The sequence below is a fragment of the Gymnodraco acuticeps genome, unplaced genomic scaffold (genome assembly GCF_902827175.1).
Source record: "Gymnodraco acuticeps unplaced genomic scaffold, fGymAcu1.1, whole genome shotgun sequence".
Classification (NCBI taxonomy): Eukaryota; Metazoa; Chordata; class Actinopteri; order Perciformes; family Bathydraconidae; genus Gymnodraco; species Gymnodraco acuticeps.
Genome location: NW_022989800.1, coordinates 2,963,029 through 2,969,846, shown reverse-complemented (window position 1 = coordinate 2,969,846; position 6,818 = coordinate 2,963,029).

Genomic DNA, 6,818 nt, shown 5'->3' with positions numbered 1-6,818 from the left:
AGACTGACAAGTCCCAAGTCAAGTCCCAAGTCAAGTCCCAAGTCCAGACTGTCCACTTCTAAGTCAAGAACCAAGTCCAGACTGTCCAATTCTAAGTCAAGAACCAAGTCATGTCCCAAGTCAAGTCCCATGTCCAGACTGTCCAATTCTAAGTCCAGAACAAGTCATGTCCCAAGTCAAGTCCCAAGTCAAGTCCCAAGTCAAGTCCCAAGTCCAGACTGTCCAATTCTAAGTAAAAAACCAAGTCAAGTCCCAAGTCCCAAGTCCCAAGTCAAGTCCCAAGTCAAGTCCCAAGTCAAGTCCCAAGTCCAGACTGTCCAATTCTAAGTCAAGAACCAAGTCCAGACTGTCCAATTCTAAGTCAAGAACCAAGTCATGTCCCAAGTCAAGTCCCATGTCCAGACTGTCCAATTCTAAGTCAAGAACCAAGTCCAGACTGTCCAATTCTAAGTCCAGAACAAGTCATGTCCCAAGTCAAGTCCCGAGTCAAGTCCCAAGTCAAGTCCCAAGTCCAGACTGTCCAATTCTAAGTCAAGAACCAAGTCCAGACTGTCCAATTCTAAGTCAAGAACCAAGTCAAGTCCCAAGTCAAGTCCCAAGTCCAGACTGTCCAATTCTAAGTCAAGAACCAAGTCCAGACTGTCCAATTCTAAGTCCAGAACAAGTCATGTCCCAAGTCAAGTCCCGAGTCAAGTCCCAAGTCAAGTCCCAAGTCCAGACTGTCCAATTCTAAGTCAAAAACCAAGTCAAGTCCCAAGTCCCAAGTCCCAAGTCCCAAGTCAAGTACCAAGTCAAGTCCCAATGAAGAGACATTCATTTATTTGTGTTCAATTTTTTTAATAGTTTTACATTTTTTGGCCTGGGATAAACTAATCAAGTATCTTCAAGTCGAGTATAAAGTCATCAAATGTGTGATTTAAGAGATTCAAGTCTGGATAAATGTGTTAGTACTGCAGTGTGGCATAGTGATAGAGGTGCTGTTGTCAGACACAAAAGGCCACTTTGAACTCTCTTTACTCCGTCTTTTGTTGATGACAGAATACCTGGACAAAGGAGTTTCAATCAGAGGACCTGCATGGGAATCCCCTGACACGCAGCAAGAGGAACACAGACATATGTAACAATAAACACCCCCTAACCCCCCTCGGAAATTGCGGAAAATCAACAAAACCCATAATGGGAATCCTGCTTCTTTTCAAGCAAGCATCGGAGTGTCTTCTGTATGATATCAGATGTAGCTCCTTTGAAGTTGTAAGCTCATAATACCTAAATGGGAAAAGGCTCGGGTTTTTTCCATGCATCACAGAGCTGACAACAGATTCACTCCCTGGCTCTTCCTCTCACACATACACACACAGTCCCACATATGACAACACCCCTTGTTTACCCTTCTGACTTCCATCCCATGCATCCTGTTTGTGGCAGCATCTTCTATTGTTCCCGTATGTGTGTACCTGAGCAGGTTCAAAACCTCTAGCACGCTCTTTCCATTGCTGCTGTTCAGAACAAGTAGAATTGAAGTGATCCGTGCCCGTTGCTTTTGTTTTGTTATCAACATTTGGCCGCTTTATCTTTCTTTAAGTGGGCGGAAAAAGAGGAGGGAAGATGGAAAGACTACTGATAAATGCAGAACACAAAGAAGAAGCCACACAAAGAGAAATATCCTGTGAGAGCAAGATGTGGAGTTAGCATGCAAGGTAAAAGAGTATATTTGGTTATTTTTAAAAAGCCTGGTTTGAGTGAAAAACCCACTCTTGCTTGCTCAATAGAGTACAGCTGATGTCACCCTGAAGGAAGTGCTTTGAAGGGGATGGGGGCAGAGGGACATCACAATGCAGCGTTGTATGCCAGCAGCATCACAAGGATATGACGCTATCCCTGTGAGGAGTGGGCTTCACAATGCACTATATATAATGTGAGCATCTTGATGTGGGGGGCCTACCATCAAAATGATGGGGATGTGCTTTTGCAATCAGGGATAGGTAAACAAGTGACTTAGCTCCATATCTCCGTAAAAAATCAGCAAATAGCACGATAAGCTGCAAAGTGAATGGATACAGCAGCTTCAGCTTGCACCCAATGTAATTAATTTTACATTTATATAAATTGTACAGCCTATCTACCAACAATATATCCAAATATTAAATGAATGTCACAAGATTGAAGTAGTGTGACACTGCCCTCTAGTGTCTAAGGTTAATAGTTTGAAATTAATTGTGTGTTATCTGTGAATAATGCGCCTTAATTAAATGTATACAGAATGCAAACCACACGTTTTTTAGCAGACAATTATATGATTTAGCTTTTATTTAGAATTCTTTAACAGCTTTATCTTTAAACAGCCATATGTGAGTGAGTGAGTGAGTGTGTGTGTGTGTGTGTGTGTGTGTGTGTGTGTGTGTGTGTGTGTGTGTGTGTGTGTGTGGTGTGTGTGTGTGTGTGTGTGTGTGTGTGTGTGTGTGTGTGTGTGTGTGTGTGTGTGTGTGTGTGTGTGTGTGTGTGTGTGTGTGTGTGTGTGTGTGTGTGTGTGTGTGTGTGTGTGTGTGTGTGTGTGTGTGTGTGTGTGTGTGTGTGTCAAAGAGACATACTCACACAGGTGTACACCCCTCCTGGCATTTTGGTATTTCCTTTGAACTCTGGCTTCAAGATAGCTGCAGATATCAGCATGAAATAATCTCCCCACCTGTGATGCAGTGCAAACAGCAGCAGTAGGTGAATAGTCTGCAGCCTACCTCATGTTGATTCTATGATGAGGGCTCAATCATTCCCATTTTCACTTGTTATCAGATTATTGACAACGAGAGCAAATGCTTCCTTGGTCGCATCTACTGTAGATGAATCACAGCTGAGGTGGAAAGTAAAAATAATGACTCATATTGTTGTGAGGAAGAGATTAAAAGAATGAACAAATGAGATCAGTGGCATGATTTTATGAGGCATATAGGGTCTAAATGGCTGAAATAGTCATATTGCAAAGTAGTTGCACCGATGTTACACTGATAACAATATTTAGACAAAGTAAATACATGAATGTTAACTTTAAAAAACATTTTAAGATACATCTGTTGATTCTTGACATTAAATACAGTTTGTAGGAGCTTTTAAACAAACCATGGTCGGTATCTTTTTATTTTGACACTTATAACCTTATAACTGACACTGAAGTTCATTTTTGCAGAAAAATCTTAAGTAATTTGCAATTGTACTGTCATACATTTCACTTTGTGGACTTGTTTCAGCCATTGAGTACAACAAAGTATGGAAAGTACTCAAGTAAATAATGTACTCAGGGACTGTACTTAAGAGCAATTTTGAGTAAATTATTTTCTTAAGTATTTCCATTCTCTGCAACCTTACACTTTAAAATAAGGATTAGGCAGATATTGTACTTTACTCCAGTATTCATTTTTTGATACTTACTGTGATGTCCACAGCCTCGCAGGGTAAAGCAATAACACTGCACCCTCACCTCCAACAGTGTTACCTCATTTAAGTTGCAGTCATCCACATCAACAATTAACACCTTTTGACCCTTTTGATTTAAATAGTAAACTGTTTATTTGCCTTACACCTGACATTATTTCATTTATTTGCAAATATTTTAGCACAGGTATGTGTTTGTATTCATAATGATGAGTTACCGTGGTCGGTAGGTTACTTCCTGCAGCAAAAGGCTTATTGGGGACAAATTGGGACAAACCATGTGCTTCATGTCAAAGGGGGGATTTGGGTGTCTGAGTCTTTTTGTATTTTCTTCATCTTAATTACCCTTTGTTTTGCTATTAGGTTTGGCCATGCCACTATATATGTTCAATTTTGTAATTTTGGCAGGTTGGTTTGTTCACTTAACACCTGTTTAGTTGCTGTCATATTTATTACAGTCATTTTCTGTTGACCACTTCATAGGCCTATATTGAAGACTTGTTTTTTCAATGTGTGGGTTAATAAAGAAAACTGTTTCTTCAAACAATTCCTCTGTCCTGTTGCCTTTCTGCTTGATCCCTGACACATTTTTTGCAGATTAAGAATAATAATTTTAAAAACATAGTCGGCAGATAATGATGATTTGTCATATTAGATCATATTGTATTGATCACAAAGGGTAAATTCACTGGACACTGACACTAAATGCGGATACCATTGACCTAATGTTCAGCGTCCAATCAGATCATTCAAACACATCTTTCAATGCTATGAGTGTCTTTATTGGTAGATCTTTCCTCATCTGGTCCATAACAATTATATATCGCTATAATTCTTAATATTTCTCTTACATAATCTTTGGCTATTTCAGCCAACAACATTCTATGAATATGGGGACATTATGTGTTACATTCAACCACTGAAATACGGTTCTGTTATCACATTTTAATAATTAAGAAACATTATTACGATGGCCCTGAAGTGCAAGACACCACAGCATTTCACAAAACGCAACAGCATTTCACAAAACACAACAGCATTTCACAAAACGCCGCAGCATTTCACAAAACACAACAGCATTTCACAAAACACAACAGCATTTCACAAAAGGCCGCAGCATTTCACAAAACACCACAGCATTTCAGAAAACTCCACAGCATTTCACAAAACACAACAGCATTTCACAAAACACAACAGCATTTCACAAAACTCAACAGCATTTCACAAAACTCAACAGCATTTCACAAAACGCCGCAGCATTTCACAAAACACAACAGCATTTCACAAAACACAACAGCATTTCACAAAAGGCCGCAGCATTTCACAAACACCACAGCATTTCAGAAAACTCCACAGCATTTCACAAAACTCAACAGCATTTCACAAAACGCCGCAGCATTTCACAAAACACCACAGCATTTCAGAAAACTCCACAGCATTTCACAAAACACAACAGCATTTCACAAAACACAACAGCATTTCACATTGGACGGAAAGGGTATTCCTTAGGGAGAACACTTCTTGTTTGTGATTGGACAGAGCCAGCCATAGAAGCACTGCTGTGATTGGTTGTTTTTGCTGCCAGTCAAGAAATGACGCTTCGTGATTGGCCCAACACATCAGCCGTTAGCTGTTAGCACACACTCAGAGCTCACAGCTCCTCATATCTGTTCAGAAACTGGACAAAAGTTCAACATATACAAAACACAGACTGTCTATATCATGGTGAATACAGTCGCTGCTTTATTTATGTCTGTATGACGTTGTTGTGAGTGTGGACGGAGCAGCTACAGGTTAGTTTAGCCTGATCGATCCGATTCCAATAGGATTTACATGGAGATACGGCCGGCCCGCCCCCTCTCCAGCGTCTTGTTTGAATGACAGGAGTAAACACAGAATTAATGCTTTATTAATTCATGGTTTTTAAGGGGCTTATCTCCATGTAAATACTATGGTAGACCACCCAATATTCGCATTGCTCTAATCGCTCGAGTTTCACCGCGGCTGTCAGCTGTGTTTGCTCCTGTCATTCAAACAAGAGGCGCGGAGAGGGGGCGGGGCGTATCTCCAAGTAAATCCTATGGGAGATACCAACTACAACAAAATGAACATATTTGACCGTGATTTAATTGTAATACACGTTTCAAATTGATGCCGAAGTAACTACATACTGATAACGGTTAGTAAAAACCATGAATTAACGCTTTGACAAGTCTGCAGATAAGACGGCAGGCGAAAAGCTTTTAAAATGCGTGTTTTCTGAATGGAATCGGATCCATCAGGCTAAACTAACCTGTAGCTGCTCCGTCCACTCTCACAACAATGTCATACAGACATAAATAAAGCAGTGACTGTATTCGCCATGACACAGACAGTCTGTGGTTTGTACATGTTTAACTTTTGTCCAGTTTCTGAACAGATATGAGGAGCTGTGAGCTCTGAGTGTGTGCTAACGGCTGATGTGTTGGGACATATTTCGCTGTCGGGTGTTGACCAATCACGTAGCGTCATTTCTTGACTGGCAGAAAAAACAACCAATCACAGCAGTGCTTCTCTGGCTGGCTCTGTCCAATCACAAACAAGAAGTGTTCTCCCTAAAGGAATACCCTTTCCGTCCAATGTGAAATGCTGTGGTGTTTTCTGAAATGCTGTTGTGTTTTGTGAAATGCTGTTGTGTTTGTGAAATGCTGTGGCGTTTTCTGAAATGCTGTGGTGTTTTCTGAAATGCTGCGGCGTTTTGTGAAATGCTGTAGTGTTTTGTGAAATGCTGTAGTGTTTTGTGAAATGCTGTAGTGTTTTGTGAAATGCTGTTGTGTTTTGTGAAATGCTGTGGTATTTTCTGAAATGCTGTAGTGTCTTGCACTTCAGGGCCACCGTACTTTATAAAGTAATTTTGTTTCTGTTTTTAGTGTCACTCAAATTCATTTCCCTACTCACTCTTTGTGTTGCTTTGCATTTAAATGTGACACCTCAGCAAAACCTTGAAGGTCCCATGTCATGCTTTTCCGGTTATTACCCGTCCCCTTGTGTGTTATGAAGGTTTTTATGTAAACGGTCTGCAAAGTCACAAACCCTGCGAGTAAAACTCTAACACAGAAAACACCTGTCTATGCTGCCCCAGAACGCCTCGTTGGAGATTTCTCTTTTTCTTCCTGGGTACAGTGACGTGCCCATACCCAAATGGACCCATTGGTCCAAATGGACCAATCCGCGGAGCCGTTACGTCCGCGGAGCCGTTACGTTAACGCACACACACACTCAATATTTTCTCAGCTGCAGCTCCGCCGATTTCTCCTGACCCCTAGTTTCCACCGGGTCCGTCTGCGGCGCGTTACGGGCGCGTTGCGGCTGCGCCGCGGCGTCCGCAAGAATCGCGGCCACTCTAGTCAATGGGT